This window comes from Oreochromis niloticus, linkage group LG5 (assembly GCF_001858045.2).
Source record: "Oreochromis niloticus isolate F11D_XX linkage group LG5, O_niloticus_UMD_NMBU, whole genome shotgun sequence".
Classification (NCBI taxonomy): domain Eukaryota; kingdom Metazoa; phylum Chordata; class Actinopteri; order Cichliformes; family Cichlidae; genus Oreochromis; species Oreochromis niloticus.
This window is the reverse complement of record NC_031970.2, coordinates 13,142,022-13,157,666: the sequence shown is the minus strand read 5'-3', so window position 1 is coordinate 13,157,666 and position 15,645 is coordinate 13,142,022. Positions and strand designations below refer to the sequence as shown.

The window sequence follows — 15,645 nt, the reverse complement described above, 5'->3', positions numbered from 1 at the left end:
CTACGACAGCCTCACTTAATCAGAGCTTGGGAGTGCTGTCTTCAAAATCCATCTCCCAGCCAGTATCTTACCTCTGAATATTCCCAAACTAGCTCAGTTGTACCTCTTTCTCTTGGTCTTTGAACTGTCCAGCCCTTACCTGCTGTACATCCATGCCACTCCTAGATTTCAGCATCTTTTCCTCAGCTCCACCTCTTCATAGCTGGTCTCACTGCAATCATGCATCAAGTAGAAAAATGCAAAGCTTACAGGTAAAAGGTGGAAAAAAGAGCCCTTTCTTATGTGTTTCTCAGTGGTCTAAGTCTGCCTGTTTACCTAATGTATCACATGTTCTATTATAATTACTTTTTACATGTATTTCTTTAACCAAACTACTAGCATTGTGAAGAATAAGTATGTAAGTAAGTATATCTCTCTGTTTGGAATAAATCTTAAACTGTTTTTAATCCAGAGAGCTGAATGCAGAGTCCACTGAGTGGGACAATGTTTGGCCAAGGAAGAGTTAAAATATTTGGCATCTGTTCCACGCACCCCTGCAATCCCCATAGATCCTGTCTGCTTTCTCCTGCTTTTCCTCCCTCCCTCTGCTCTTCATCCCTCCTCCTCCTCTTCTCCTCTTCACCCTCCTTCCTTCCTCCAGTCACTTGGCCCTGAGCCCAGAGAGAACTGGAAGAAGGAACAGACTTTTTGCTGCCCCCTCCGCTCCCACCTCCCCCAACCCCACTCCCCGCCTTCCAAACAAAAAAAATGTTCAGATCCTGTGCGTTTTTGTTACCCAAATGTGTTGGTTTCCTTTTGAATTTCCTTCTTCTCATGGAGCTAACTCGTGATAACTCAAACTAAACACCAAAGGAAATAAGCTACAACACACTCCAGCTGCTGCATCTTTGTATGTGGTGTCAAAGGCCTGTGAACTCTCTCGCTTCCCTTCCCACGGAGCCTCTGAGTATGCCACATGCATGGTACAATACACACATTTCCCAATAATCCATCTCTTAGCGGTAAACCTATAGTATGCCTTCTCTACATGACACGTTTCCCATCCCATCCCATCATCCTTATCTGGTATTTGTCAGTTCTGCTCTGCTGCAAATACACATAAGTGTACACATATGTATTTAAATCAATAACAAATCAAATAATTCACAAAAAGAAAGGTCAACTGGAGAATAAAAAGAAGAGGTAAGAGATTGTCAAATAAATCAGTGAAATGTAACCGATCAACAAGTTCAGTGAAGGTGCACTTGAAAAATTAAAACACCCATAGATGTGCCTGTTTCCAACAAAGTAACTGCAGACACAGTATGTGCAACACAGTTCAATAGACCACAAACCAAATCCTCTAAAGAGACCTAAAACTTCACTTGCAGCAAAGTGCAACTCTATTATAGAATAGAATAGAATAGAATAGAATAGAATAGCCCTTTATTGTCAATGTAGATGCACAGTGAAATTATGGGTGCTCCATCCCAACTGTGCAAAAGTAAAACGATATATGTAAATTGTAAAGACAACAGGAATATATATCTAACACAAGATATATATAGAGTCTAGAGGAATATATACAAAGCAAGACAAAGGCACACAATGGAGAGCATAGTGCTTGGAAGCAGCGCAAAGGACTTGTTCTGAGTATGTGAGTCCGTATGTGAGTGGCCTGAGTGATGAGGGTTACTCAGACCATGAGTCAGATTGGTGAGATGGGTGGGCAGGGGTTGGGTGTGGAGGGTGGGATAGTGTTTGTTATCAACGGTGTTAGTACAGTCTGCATTCATTTTAGCTGTAAAATAAGTAAACAATTAAACTGAACAAATTGGCAGTTTATGTTTAAAAACAAAATAAAACTTAATAAATACAGTCAAAGGAAAAACCTCAGCAACATATTAGCTCGACGTTTGTACTCCTCACCATTCTTTCTGGTTTGACCCCACCCATATACTTACATATGCTGATGTGATCTCATTGATAGTGACTATGTCATCTACCATGAATTTGCCACGTGGAATTTTCCGCTCACTTTCCAGTTTTAATCAGTACATTGCATCAGTACAGTACAGTGAACTATGGCTGGCAGAACCAGAGCAGCTACAGCTACTGTTGCAGGAGCCTCGATTTTGATTGTCTCTGCACAAATCAGTAAATGAATATTACACACCTACAGACCAGGTGTTTGCATATGTTCGATTTAATCAGAAGCATGGATGAAAAAATCACTTTCACTGTGATGATATCATTATAATTTGTGGTTGATTGAAGTATTATTGAGTTACCAGCTCATGTATTGTTAGGTGCTAAATGATACTGCCATACTGCTTTATTATTTGTAATTTTGTCTGTATTTGTTTTTTCTATTCTGTCTGCATAATAATGACTAAGAGCCGCAACTATATCTATTTTGTTATATCTGTCATAGTTAAAGGAAACAAACAAGAGAAGTTTTCCTGTATAAAACATAATCATTTGGTCATTTCAGTCACTGAACTAGCTCGCTGATTGACTTTATCCCATTATATCACCATTCCCCTCATTTGCTTCATGTCCCTGTGAGACTTGAAGATGTTTCTATTGAATTACAAAATTCTTTAATGTACATGCACCATCATACCTGTCTAATCTCCGTAAACCTTTTAGTCCATCCCTTACTTTCCGTGCTATATCTCCCTGTTGAGATCCTGACCTTGCTGAATCCTTTTGGCGCATTTATTCTTATTTTCACTTAAGTTTATTTTCTTTGTTTTTATAACCATGTTACCATCCTGGTGGGTCGACCTTGGTCTCGTTGAATCTATGGCGTCAGTTTGTGTTAAAGTCCATGTCTGTGCTGCCAGCGAGATCACTGTAAACTTGAAAACAACAGCATCTTTGTAACCTGTGTTCTCTCTCCCTCCCTCTTCCTTTTTTCTCCCTCCCTCTTTTTTCTCTCATGTTTCTTGCTGCTCGACCACGGGCCATCCTGATACCCTTTTCTCTCCCTTGGCTGCACAACCTACAACCTCACCTCTTTGCTTCTCTCTCCCACTGGATTAACAGTTTTCTTTTCTGTTTGAGCCGTCTGTCCTCCAGCTCAGTTTTTGTTGATGACAGGAAATTGTTTAATGCCCCCCCCCAAATCCATTTTTTCATATATATTTATGGTTAATTTAATTTTTCTTGAGTTCTGTAGGTGAAGCAGTGATTGTGACTAAGGCTAAAGGTCTTATCTTCTTCAGCTACGTGGAGTCCAAAACTAGACCACTGCCGTGGAAAAACAACCCGTTCCTTTCGAAAGTGTAAGCTGATTAAGTCATGTTTTGACTTCAAGTGTCACAGCAGATTAGTGATATTTCAAGAGAGCGATGGGGGAGTTGCATCCCAGCAGGCTTTTGTAGACAATTGTTCCTCAACGTCAATGTCAATTAACATAAATGATTATAAAGAATTTGCCTTTCTCAAAGCTAAGGAGTCATTAAATTGATATTTTGTGCTTCGTTTGAGGGAATACGGCAGAGAATTAAGAAATAATTGAGCACTTTGAGGATTAGGCTCTATTTAGGTTCCATGTAAAAACGTGTGACGGTAAAGAAAAACACAGAGCCTGCGAGATTTAAGGTCTCGGTCTTCCTGTCAGTTCTCGTCCTGTTATGTAGAGCATGGAGCTAACATGCTAGCACTGCAATGATGAGCTCTCACATTCACATGCTAAAACTGTAAGCACCCAAGGTACACAGCATGTATTTTTAGATAGCTGCTTGAGCTCCAAGCATCACTCGCATGTCCTACTTTATTTGTAGTTACGACTCAGATTTAAATATGGGGGCTCGCACTTACATTTGCTTCAGCTTGATCTAGAATATGAACTACGTTTAAAATATTTTTCTACTGAGAAAGTTTAATCTAAGATCTGTTTGATGTTCTAAAGCACGTCGAAGATGCCCACTGCAATAAGATATGAAATTTTGCTATTTTTTAAAAAAAATTCAGAAGTCAAAAAATGTGAACTCTCTTTGTTAAATTATTAGTGCAAATGTAGAAATACTTATTTTCAGTGCAAGGCATGTTCTTCGATTGATCTAACCAACAAGATCCTCTGACACTGAGGATTTTGCACTTCACAGTTGATTTTTCTGGGGAAGCCATTGCATGCTTTGTGTCAGGTAGGTGTGTAAATTAATGTAAACAAGAAGACCAATAACCCTCATAAATTCTTCAGAAGCAGAAAATAAACAGTCTGCATGTAGATGACACAAATGTGTTCCTTGAAAACAGGGTTTCCCCGAAGACAGGAGGATTATAAGCGACTGCCAAGATGTTGTGGTTGTCGCTCATGTGTGAAGCCACACACACAGACGCAGCTTGGCTGCTGCAGTTCCCCTTTGGCAGCCATGTTGACTCCACGGTCTGGTCCATGGCTGTTGCTATAGTAACTGATGCTGATCTGCTGAGTGTTGGGCATCTCGCCCTGGCACTTCTGCGAAGGACGTTGCAACATATTTGCAACAAGAGCAGCATATCAGGCAACAACTGCTTTCTCACGGAAATGGTGAACTCTGACCCGCAGACAGCTGAGATCATTTTTAAAAAACGAATTTCACACAAACCAGTGTGTGATGAAGCCATGTGAAAAGTTTCTAAGGTTTGGCTCTAGTTTAATGGAGCTGGGAATTTAGTTTGAGCTTCTCTAAACACACTGCCAGGCAATTTGTGATTCAGTTCAGAATCGGTTTAGACACTGAATAGTTAATCTTCTGTGTTTTTTTTATTTTACTCTTTAAAAGGTTGGAAATGAAAAATGTGGTGATAAAAGTTCAGAAGGTTATGCAGTGCACCAGATGTTTAAACTACGCTTCCTGTACATAAAACTTGGGGTGAAAAGGGGGAAATGTTTTTTACTTAGTAGCATCGTATTAACAGCAGAGGGCATCATGCTACAGTGCTAAAGGACATCTCTGATAACTTCAGTTAAGCAAAGTTCAAGAGTGCAGACAGAATATGAACTGTGCATATACCAAAAAACATATTTGACCTGTTGTTTTACTTTTATGATTAGCACTTCAGAGTCAGAATACTTAAGTACATTTCGTGCTTCGATAATTGAGGTGATTTACATGGTGATTCAGTTATCAGTGTTCTGCACGTGCTTGTCTCAAAAGTACTTATTCTGGACAAAACTCTGGATCATTTTTCACATCTTTGAAAAATCAGTGCACTAAATGACCATGTTTTTTTCACTTAAACATCTGTTTTAAAAATTGACACAAAAAATTAAAGTCAACTGCAACTCTACATTAAAAATGAAAATGCATTAATGTATTTTTAGGCTGTATAGCACTGAGATCTTTCTTAGGTTGATTTCCTTGCATGCAGGGAGGAAAGGGGGCAGCTGAGGCAAAACAGAAGATTTATAATTTTGTAGGACGATGTAGGATTTTACCTTTCTGTTCCCATCACAGTGTGGTTCACAGACAATTATAGCTTTTACATCCATCTTACTCTTGTGTTGCAATGTTTTACTCATCAAGATGGAAGGTTTGGAAGTCAGTCACATGATCAGATGTCTCTCTTGCTCACAAGCAACATGTCTGGACACCAAAGATGGGTTATAGACTGTAGCTAAAAGATGGGTGTTGCTTTTATGAATGTCTTGACTGAAGGAAGGATTTACAATGAGAGGACACAACACACATCAATACACCACATAGTACTACCCCTAAACATACCTGGTGTTATCATCTAGTTTACTCTAAATTTGAACATTGCTTACAAAAAATGCACCATGCCTTATCGAAGAAGGCTCAGTACCGGTGATCAAAAACTAAAGTATTACTGAGTACATAAAGCCAGTGATTGTCTTATGAGACGTCGTCAAAAGTTGCCCTCTGCTGGCTAACAGAAAGAATTCAAGTTTAAGATGCTAAAACTTTCAGAGCTAAGCTCATGTTTTATAACCCATCTAAGTAATGGATCAAATTTAACTTGTTATAGATCTTTTTCAACTCTAAAAGTATTTTATGTTAAACAAAAGAGAGTTTAAGACATTTTGCAAGAACTTTTTCAAAAACATAGAAAGGACTGTCAACCAGTTACACACACACACACACACACACACACACACACAACCTAAAGAAATACCCAAGTTTGAGTTTCATTTGAATTTTTATCCATATTAATTCATTAGGAAATACTTCAAGGACATATTGAAATTTGTCTGCTGTTAGTATTTTGGAGTTTTGGAGTGATCTGATAGCAAAATGCGTAATTATCTTGTATTATCTTGAAATAATTTGAAAAATTGATCTAAATTTAAATGCCATTTACAAATGTTAGTATTATTTCATTTCATACATTTTCATGGCATTTGTCCTACTAACCTTAATGTACTGTTATCTTAGTTTCACATTAAAACAACACACTAATTAAATGATGGTCCGACAGTCTATATTATCTAAAACTGTCCTTGAGTAAACTGCAGTTGGTCCTAACAAAGATGAAAGTAGCAGCATGCAGACACACACAGACACACACAAATGCACAGTCAGCTGTTACAGAGAGTGTGTGATGAGGGAGTGGAGAAGCCGAGGCCTCCAGATACACAGGATGGCAGCTCTTCTTCCTTATCTCTGCTTAACATGTGGTAGTGTATGCGTGTGTGTGCGTGTGTGTGTGTGTGTGTGTGTGTGTGTGTGCGTGCGTGTGTGTGTGTGTGTGTGTGTGCGTGTATGAGCCAGCTGAAGTAAATATCAGACTATATTTCTGAGCAAGCAGCCAGCTGATCACGAGTGTAGCTGTTCACGGTATGTGCATTTCTATATATATAAATATCTCTCTCTCTCTCTCTGTGTGTGTGTGTGTGTGTGTGTGTGTGTCTGTACATGCATCTTATTGAGCTATGACAGAAACATTTTTGCATTTTAAACCTTAGTGGGTGTGTTTTTGGGTGTGTGCATTAATATCTGCCATATGTATATCAAATACTGGTAACTGACCCCCAAACCCACAAAGCACTTAATAAAGTTTTATTAACTTAAAACAAATCAGCCCAAATATGAAAATGTGGAGTCGGACATATTCATCTGCATTTTTTAATCATTTGAACAGTTGAATCATTTAGTAGTGTTTTCTGATACTGAAGATCAAAATGTATTTGACTGTCAGAATTTCTCTGTTGTTTGTTAAAAATAGATTTAGAAATACTTTTACTTAATTTATCATAATGTGCATCATTATTGCTTCATTGTAATTCAGCTGGACAGATTTTCAACACCAGTGTAATCAACAACAGCGACACTGTGTACTGAAGCAGCTTCCATAACAATGCCAAAAAGGCAAACTAAGACTAAACTAAATGGTGTCAGTGCTCCTACATCAGGGTTTCAGGCACCAGGCTGATTTGGAGAATTTCACACAAAAGCTTTTAGTTTAATTGCAACTTCAAGGGCTTTGGTCAGAGTACGATGTCTTCTGAGGTTTTCACACAGCAACAAGACAAAACTCTGGGTTGTTCCAACTTTAAGCAACTCAACATTTTTCAGTTTGTCTTTACAGACTGCACATTTCTGTCTGATGGCTCTTTCAGCCTCTAATGTGGGTGTGATAATAATACAAATAACAACAACAAAAACAACATAAGAATGTGAGAGTAAGAAGAGCTGCAAGGCAAGCAGTTTTCCTGCACTGGGTCCAGCTTTACATTTCATTTCCTTCTTTTTGTGTTCATTTTTAAAGTTTTCTGGTGCCATTAAAGGGGAATTATCTGCACTTTGGCCAAACTGTGATCGCCTGAAGTCTGAAGAATATTTAAGTGAGACAGAGATTTCTTTTTAATTAGAGTAATTTAAATTCAAGTGGGTCAAACCAGTAAAACTGTGTAATAACCAACCGTATGCCAAATGCAACTTGTGGACAGGTTGCTGTTTCCTTCTTTTAAAGGTTTTGAGTTGTTTTTTTGTTTTTGTTTTTTTTGCACAAGATGTGAAAGTGAAAAAGAATCAACACTAAAAATTAGCAACACTGAAGATTTATATATTCATATACAAGTATGTGATTTAAAGCAAACCCCTCCCAGGTAATAAGTTGTTAGGGGTTTGTTGTCTTTTCTCGCCTTCGCTCACTTTGGAGATTCGCTCTCTCCGCTCTACATTTACATCCAAGCGTATAGATGCGACGAGTCTGCTTGCAGTGTTCAGTGTTTATTTTTCTGAATGCATGGCCATCAGTCAGCACTGATGTATGTGGTCTGCACTGGAGCCAAGTTCCTTAGTTTAAAGCCAAACATGATACTCGCCAAGCGCAGCTGGGGGAAGGGGAAGAAAAAGAGGGAAGGGGAAGAAGGAGGAGGGGATCTTCTAAAACATTTTCATTTGCAACTCAGAAAAGACAGAGAAAGTAGAAGTAGAAGTAACAGGGAAGGTGAAGTTAAGAGAAGAGCTTAAGATTAGAGGACAGTTAGAAAGGGAGCGCACATATCATCCAAAGGAGAGCAGAAGGAAAACGAGAGATTTTGGGGTCATAAAATAATCAAAGTAGGGAGAGTTTACGAGACAGAGTATCGTAGAGTCACATAGAAGGAAGCAAGGAAAATGACAGATCAGAGATGACAGAAAGAAGAAATGAAGCATCTAAACACTGACCGGTAAAGAAGAGCGGAGAAAACGGGACAGCTGGGAAAAGTGGAAACAGTTGATTGAAGGAGGAGGCATGAAGGGAAAGATACCGAATGACAAGTGTTGAAAGTTCTGAAGAGGGGAGGCAGGCTGAATGCAAGAGAAAAGCTCAGAGAGGGAGAAAGAACCAAAGTGGTTCAAGAAAAGAAATTTGTTTAACAAAAATCAGGGATGGGAGAGAACGGGGTGATGAAGAGCAGGAGGAAACTTTAGCTGCAAAAAGGCAGATTTTAAGTGTGGGAAGCCCTGAAAGAGGAGGAGAGAAAGACAGAAGAGGGAGTGGAGAGGGAACCGAGGGGGAGAGGAGAGGAGGAGAGGCAGAGCTGGAAAATAGTGTGTGACAGAAGAAGAGAGAGCAGATATGAGAAGGAGTGAGGAGACCTGAGAAAAGAACCTAATTCAGCATTGTGCTTCCAGCCAGCCTCTCACACTGCTGTGAAACCCTCTTGAACTGCGCTGCTGCTGCATGACTGAACGCTATCAGTCCCGAGCAGGCAGCCGCCAAACCCACACACACACATGCACACACACACTCACATGCACACACACGCACACACAAATGGATAGGACTCGTCCGCTGAGGCGGTTTGGTATGGTGGACTTGGAGTGACAGTTGGGAATAACTGGTTTCTTCGTCCTGTCAGGTAGGTTTAATATGACTTTAAAGATTATATTATATCATGTGGACTTATATTATTGATAGTTTGTGTTTCTGAGCATTAACCAAGCATTAATGTGAAAGTTGAATGCCTTATTCTTGCAAAATTAGTCCAGGAAGTGTCTCTATTTTTGCCTTTTCTCGTTGTTGATCTCTGGTTAATTTCTACCAGCAGACCTGAAACAGTCATTAGAGTTAACATATTTCCATATCTGATATTTGATATCCCAACAACAAACACATGGAATCTGGTCTTTTAAAGGAAACCAGAAACTATTTGTATCAATATTGTGATGCAGAATCTTCATGGGTTTTATTTTTTGCCACACTAGGGAAGATTCTGTGCTTGTGTAGCCCCATGCTGCCAGAGGAGAAAGGTTTTTTTTAAGATAAAACTTGGTAGTTTGAGTGTTTTCCGTGATATTTAGAACCAAAGAAAGATTTGTTTTTTGATGCTGTTTGTTTTAAGCGTTTCCAAGTGAGGAAAAATACAGTGTGAATTGGGCAGGTGATCATGACTGTGCCTGGTTCCACCCGGCTTAGAGGATAAAAGGTCTCCTTAGAACATACACAGAACAGGGCAGGGATGCAGGTTTTCCAGGTTTAGCAGAGTGGCCGGACATTGTTGGTCTCAGTCACAGTATCTTCTGAACTCTGAGTCAGTCTGTGCTGGTATTACAGTGACATCTGCATTAATCCAATGATTTTACAGACTTCTTTCCTCCAGTCTTTGCAGAATTGTTGCTGTGCATTTTTAGATTGTGTTTCTTATAAACATCTTTAAGGAAAATAAAAAAACTTCTACACTTTTATTTTAACTGTCAAGGTCAGCGAGGTATTTCTGAAATGTTGATCACCAGATGCACATGACTGCATACTGGCACGGTGTCATCTCAGTTCATCAATTGCTGTAGTTTCGAAGCCACAGGCATCCTTTGGCACTGGTGCCCTGACACACCTGCCGTGAGAATATCCAACCCAGTATCACAGCAAAACATGTAACAGACAGTTTGCCATGATATTGAGTTGGGGTTGGGCAAACATATCAGATGGAGAGAGCAGACAGTCCTGCTTAAAGGAATAGTGTAAAAGTCACAAGACTGTCATCCACTGTCATGCCATCTTTGTATTTCGCACTTCCTCTTTTGCTGTTTACCTGAATCGAGGCCCAAAACTACTTGGTTAATATTAGGAAATGATTGTGATTTGGTTTTGTGGTTTACACCCTTTCATAACTTTTGCTTCCTAACCTGAACACTGAAAATGATGCTTAAAGACACCCAGTGGGATCCTGAAAAGTAAATATGTGGCAAACTGGGAGACCAGTCTCACCAGTGCAACCAGCAGGTCACGGCACCAACATCAAAGGGAACCTTATCACTTCCACTTATCAGTTTTATTGTGCAAATCCATTGTATTATATATCCTTACACTTGACCCACTTCCCCAACTCCACAATAATACAGATAAAGATCAGCTACTACCGGGGGTTAGTACCTGATCTGCCTTCCCAGGTCATCACTAGCTATTTTATTATCTGTTTTTACACATGCTCAAGTAGTGATGAATTAAACTGAGTAGTTATTATTTAACTTCACTGTTACTTACCCTCCTAAAGCAAAGAGAAGCACATACATGGTATGTGCAGCCTCCTTCTTTTTTTCTTGATCTTTCTTCAGCCTAGTACTGTAACTGGATGTTTGTGTGGTCAAATATAGCTACTTACTACTCCTTCTAATACAATATCCTGTTTACTGTGTATAAGTAATCTGGCAGTAATTCAGTATCTGCTTCATTCTTGAGCATATTTTAAGACAAAGCCTGGCATCTGTTCAAGGTATCAGTCACACAGTTTGTGACCTTACATCTTGCATCAATGATTTTCTTTTTTCAGTTTCAGTTTTAAATTAAAACATCTCCAAATGTTTTTCCCCCCTCTGCTCTTTTGTATTCTGTCCCCTCCTGTATCCTCGTACTTCTCCTCCTCTCCACCTTTTCCCGTTCCTTCAAATACAAAAAGGGTATTTGCTCTCATAGACTTTCAGTTTCTCATGAACCCCCTCAGCGAGTGCAGCTCAAACTGACAAGCTGCCAGAGAAAATATCAACACAACAAGCCGGGTCAGAATCTCCTGCTCGCTTAGCCTCACTCCACCCCTTCCTCCCGCTCCCTCCCCTCTGTCCTTCTCCTCGTTTTATTCTCCTGCACAGTATTTATGTCTCTTTCTTTTCTCTCTCACCATCTATTTCCTGGTTCCTTTGATTTTCGGGGGATTTTCTTAGTCCAAGTCTTCCCTGGTTTTGTTAAGTTCATGTGGTGTGTTGTGTGTGGCTTTGGCTACACGGATCATTAGATAGACGCAGTAGGAGGTCAGTGGTTCCATTGTGGTTGAATTAAATGCTAACACTTGTCGCTGAGGAAAATGCGCCTGAGGGGATCAAGAGACATTAACAATAAAGAAGGTGGTGGGGCTGTCTGTGTCGGTCACTCTTCCACGTTTGCTGGTTCCACACTAATTGGCTCAGACTTCTGAACAATGGCTACATTAGTGGTGGGGACGCAGACTAGCATTTTTCTTTATGAATTTAATGAAGCATGCAGCTATTTGGTATCGTTGTCGTCACTGTTTTGCTATCAGTCAGATTTACATTGATTGCTGTGTTTGAGGAGACTTCCTTTAGACTTTATCTAGCTGCTTTTGAAACGATGGGTGGCAGAAGGAAGACTGAACGGTGGATTAAGCAGCTGACAGCTGATGAAGTCATTTTCAGCCTGCAAGTCAATTGTGTAGCTGTGCTGTGTTTGTCTCACGCTATACTAAACGATTGCAGTGATGCATGGTTTAGTTTTGCCTGCTGAAAAGGCAGCAAGGAAGAGGTATGACAGGACAACAGTAAATATAACAACAGAAATTACATAATCTGCAGACAAGTTTTTTTTTATTTAAAGAAATAATGTACATAAAAAATATCTAATCTGAGATAAACAAGTGTAAACTGACAGAGCGAAGAGCATCAGTTTTATATTTACACGAATGCAGTCATTTATTTTCTGACCACTCCAGCGCACAGCAGTCTAGGAAAGAAATTAACTGTGTTTGTGTGATTGGATCAGATATAAATATAAAAACATCCTGGGTTTAATTCTTCCATGCACGTGAGGGGTGAAGGTTGGGATATGTTTTCTGTGCCATTTGTTTGTGATGCATGGGAAAAAGAAGAAGCTACTTAAGTTTGGAGTGAGATGCTGATCACGCCCTTTAGTATTTCAAAATTTGACACTGGACTTTCGAGGAACATTTGAAGTTTGTGTGCCGTATGTGCGTATGTGTTGGTGTTTACATGTACAAATCTGAGGTAAATGCTGCACGTGTGTGACATGTGTGCAGACGTACAGCTAAAACTGTCTGATCACTCCACTTTTGCTTTGCCTCTGAACACATTAGCAACGCTAACATCATGACATCACTCACCAGATGCTTTTACAGGGCCCACGTGAGCACAGACTCACTGAAAGCTTATCTTGCCCCATGCTCTGTGACCTCCAGGTTAGGTCCATGATCCCTCTGGAGAAAATGATGAACTGAAAGAAAAATCCACAGCTTGAAGAAATCTATTCCTCCTGCCCCACATGAAAATGTTTTGTTCAGAACACGATCATTTTATGTGCCAAATGAAAGCCACACAAAGCTGTTTATTTGCTAGCAAATAAATTAAATGTCAATTGAGGGAAGTAATCCAGAAGAGCAGATGGAAGCAGTACACTGAGCCTGATTAATTACACCACAGTGACATGTTAGATTCTTTCTAGAAACATTTCTGGATGCGATGGACTAGCTTTGGCCAGCAGATCTATGTAAAGCTTCTGTTTTATCTTGTGAAAATTTGTTGGGGTTGATTTGAGATTTGTCATCTGTGAGTAAAAAGAAAAGTGAAAAATTGAAAAAAAGAATAGCAGGCATGTGCGCTTTAAAAAAAAATCTAATGTCAGAAGATGTCATTGACCTACAGAGAAATCCGTAGCTCCCTTCAGCATTGTAAAAAGAGTTTCAGCTCATTTATTAGCTCTGCGGCTACACTTTATTGCTTTGGTTCCCTCCTGCTGTTCTCAAAATGTTGTTACTGGTTTTAAAACCCAGTATGTTTTTATGTAAAACCCATTGTACATGCCATGCTCAGTGCCAAACCATGCACCAAATCAAGTGACATCTTGAGATACCGTGAGGTCATTTCATGTCAACTGACCAAATGCTTACAGCCTGACCAGCTCTGATTTCCAGGGTGATGACACACATCTTATTTTAGCTTTCTAATGTTATTAGTTTGCTCACAAAAATATTTTTGTAATGAAGTTAGGGGCATTTCTGAGCCATCTTTTCTGAGCAGCATCTTCTTCCACCGGGCTGTCCCACTGTAAAAAATTCAAAGCCGATATGAGGATGAAGAATCCTGTGCTCAGGAGAAAGTAGAGTTAAGTGAAAAGAAGAGAGGTTTGAACATTCCTCTAACTTCATCACAAAAATATTTTTATGTGCAAACAGGTAACAGCAGTAAGCTAAAATTTGGTAGTTTTCCTTAACAAGCGCATCATCAGCTTGGAAAGTTTTTCAGGGAAGTCAGAGATGGTCGGGCTTTTTCTTAAATTTGGTCAGTTGACATGGAATGAGCCACTAGAGAACAACACTATTATTCTCATGAGAGTTAGATAACATTTAGTGGTCTGAGATGTGCTAAATTAGAAGCTTGCTGCTCAGCTTTGCATTAACACTGGAAATGAGGAAAACTATATAAATACAATGTAACCAACACGGCATCACATGTTGGTCATTAACTGTTTTCAGCAGATGTCAGGCACACTATAAATTCACTTTCATATCCCCCTGAAGCATACTCTGCATTATCTTCCTGTTTGACTCTAATGGGGGTCCTAATCTATGGAATAAATGTGATAATGTTTTCAATTAGACTTAAAGCAGGTGATTGGGAACATAAGTTCATCAGGAAATGTTTACTGAGGCCACAGAGCGAGAGTGCTGAAGAGTGGTTCTCAGGTCCTGCTCACAATCAGAAAAAAAAAAAAGGTTTAAGGGACTGCACTGGCTTCACTTTTGAGACCTGGAAGATACATCTATTTTTTAATATACAGTCTATGGAAACAGAAGAAATAGTAATAGAAATAGCCACGGTGACTATTATCAGTGACTGACACATAATGACCTGATAAAATCAAAGCCCTGAATGAGTGGTATCTAACTCTAAAATTACAAAACAAAACCTCTGGGATCCCCACAAATGATTGGCAAGCTCGTGCTGTGCATGTTATCATGCTGTAAGCTTCAGTTTATAATTATAAATGTTTTGAGAGAGAACAATAACAGATAGGCTTAAATCAAATTACCATTTAGAACAGCGTTTGTTCTTATCTCAAAACATCTGCATTTGCGGTTAGGACCTTCACGAAATCTTTTTCAGGACTAAAATGTGCTTTGAATTAATGGGGGAAATAATTCAAGAGTAGGAGTGATTTCTTTTGCAATGGTGGATATCAGATTATTGGACGGGAATATTTCCATTGTTCCACGACCGCTCATATGTCTTTATTTTAGTGGGAGTGAAGACAAACACAGACTTTTTTTTTTTCTCAATACATAAAGGGACTTTTGTATGAAGTCTCTTAGAAACTTGTGTAAAAAAAACTACCCACTCAGTCACTTAGTGGTTTCAGCTCAGCTAAACTGGTCTCTTAACTGGTTTTGGTCAGGTGTACTGTGCATGTATAAACAGATCTGTAGCTCTTTCTGTCACTACGCCATCCCGTTACATAACTCATATTAACTACAGCGAAATACCCCGACGATGACTGGAATGTGTCGAGTTTTGACCTGGCGGCTGTGGTCAAACAGGTTTTTCAGCAATAAGTACTCTGCATGTATTCATTGTCAGAAAAGCAATTATTTTTCATTGTCATGGCAACGTAGCTCCAGTATGGCTTTTTTGTTTGCAGATAAAACTGTTTGTTTAAACCCAGCTGGTAAATCTTGCCTGTGAGAACAATGTGTAGAAAATCATTTTGATGTGTCGTATATTTAGGCGTCCCAAACAGTCAGGCTCGCACACACTTGGCCCACTGTGGATCTTTTTTTAACCGTTAACCAGCTCTGCCATATTTCCTGTCACAAGTCACTGCGCAGTGCTGACTAATAAACCAAGAATGCTGTAAATCTTTAAAAATAAGCCCTCTATTTATGTCCCCGAGGCTAATAGTGTTTTTATTGATAGTCAGGCATCTATTGCTGCACTCACGGAGAACTTTTATTTACTACACTTCTTAATTTACTAGCAGTTTCTG

General features: G+C 39.4%; 1 protein-coding gene across 4 annotated transcripts in view; it reads left to right on the top strand.

Moving 5' to 3' along the window:
• The first annotated feature begins 6,668 nt into the window (after positions 1 to 6,668).
• ripor3 (RIPOR family member 3) overlaps positions 6,669 to 15,645 on the top strand; it is a 57,005-nt gene continuing 48,028 nt past the window's right edge. For 3 of the 4 annotated variants that reach the window (XM_019359136.2, XM_005469709.4, XM_005469707.4), the window contains exon 1: positions 8,976 to 9,283. The gene's annotated coding sequence lies outside the window, so the exon portion shown is untranslated. Of the gene's footprint in view, positions 6,771 to 8,975; positions 9,284 to 15,645 lie in introns of those variants that run through there. The other variant, XM_005469708.4, reaches the window with a different exon arrangement.